Source organism: Octopus bimaculoides, chromosome 26, assembly GCF_001194135.2.
Source record: "Octopus bimaculoides isolate UCB-OBI-ISO-001 chromosome 26, ASM119413v2, whole genome shotgun sequence".
NCBI lineage: Eukaryota > Metazoa > Mollusca > Cephalopoda > Octopoda > Octopodidae > Octopus > Octopus bimaculoides.
In genome coordinates this window covers 19,073,454-19,074,661 of record NC_069006.1, presented here as the reverse complement: position 1 = coordinate 19,074,661, position 1,208 = coordinate 19,073,454, and positions in this window count along the sequence as shown.

Below are 1,208 nucleotides of genomic sequence, written 5' to 3'. Positions count from 1 at the left end.
ATATATATATATATAGATGATGATAATATATATATATGGCAAGATTTTTTACAGACTCAGCTGTCTATTTTTCAACATTTCTGGTATTCTGATTGTTTGCCAACATAACATGGCAGTCCTGGTTTAGGACTAATGTTGCTGTAATTTAACCCCAGGAGACATCCTCTCCAACTGGCTATACGACACGGTCTGTGTCCTTATATTTTGAACAAGGGGCTAAATTACGGCAACATTAGTCCTAAACCAGGACTGCCATGTTATGTTGGCAAACAATCTTTACTACAAAGTACTGTTGCTGAATATCTCATGTTGTGAGATTTAAAAATAGTAATTTTCTAATTTCTGATATTGTCACCATTTCTAAGGATAGATTTGGCTTCATCAAATGCAGACCAATGTATGAAGCTTGATATAACTTTGAAAACAGTTTTTTCAATAACATGTAAAGTAAATGCAACTACAAAAGTGATAACATGAATCATAGTTTAAGTATCTTCAGTAAATAAAAAGCATCAAACTTGAGCAGCTTTCAGTATTTTCAATCTAACCAGTTTTAAATGTCATGATAATGACAGAAATGTCCTTTATACAATTAGATGTTAATAAACAACACATTTCTGTGGTCCTAGACATCACATGTTTCATATTTGTGGAATTTGTCTGCAGATATACCCACTCAGTGCTTGATTTAATAGTGGAGGCGCAATGGCCCAGTGGTTAGGGCAGCGGACTCGCGGTCATAGGATCGCAGTTTCGATTCCCAGACCAGGTGTTGTGAGTGTTTGTTGAGCGAAAACACCTAAAGCTCCACGAGGCTCCGGCAGGGGATGGTGGCGAACCCTGTTGTACTCTTCCACCACAACTTTCTCTCACTCTTACTTCCTGTTTTTGTTGTACTGTGGTAGATGCTGGTATCATACAAATGGTACCCATTTTGGTGGCACAGAAAAGCACCCATTTTGGTGGCATGTAAAAGCACCCATTACACTCTCGAAGTGGTTGGCATTAGGAAGGACATCCAGCCATAGAAACCATGCCAAATCAGATTGGAGTCTGGTGCAGCCTTCCAGTTGGCCAACCCTAGTTAAACCGTCCAATCCATGCCAGCATAGACAATGGACGTTAAATGATGATGATGATGATGATGATGTTCCCTCTCTTAATAATAATTATAATGATAATGATTTCAAATTTCGGTACAAGACAAG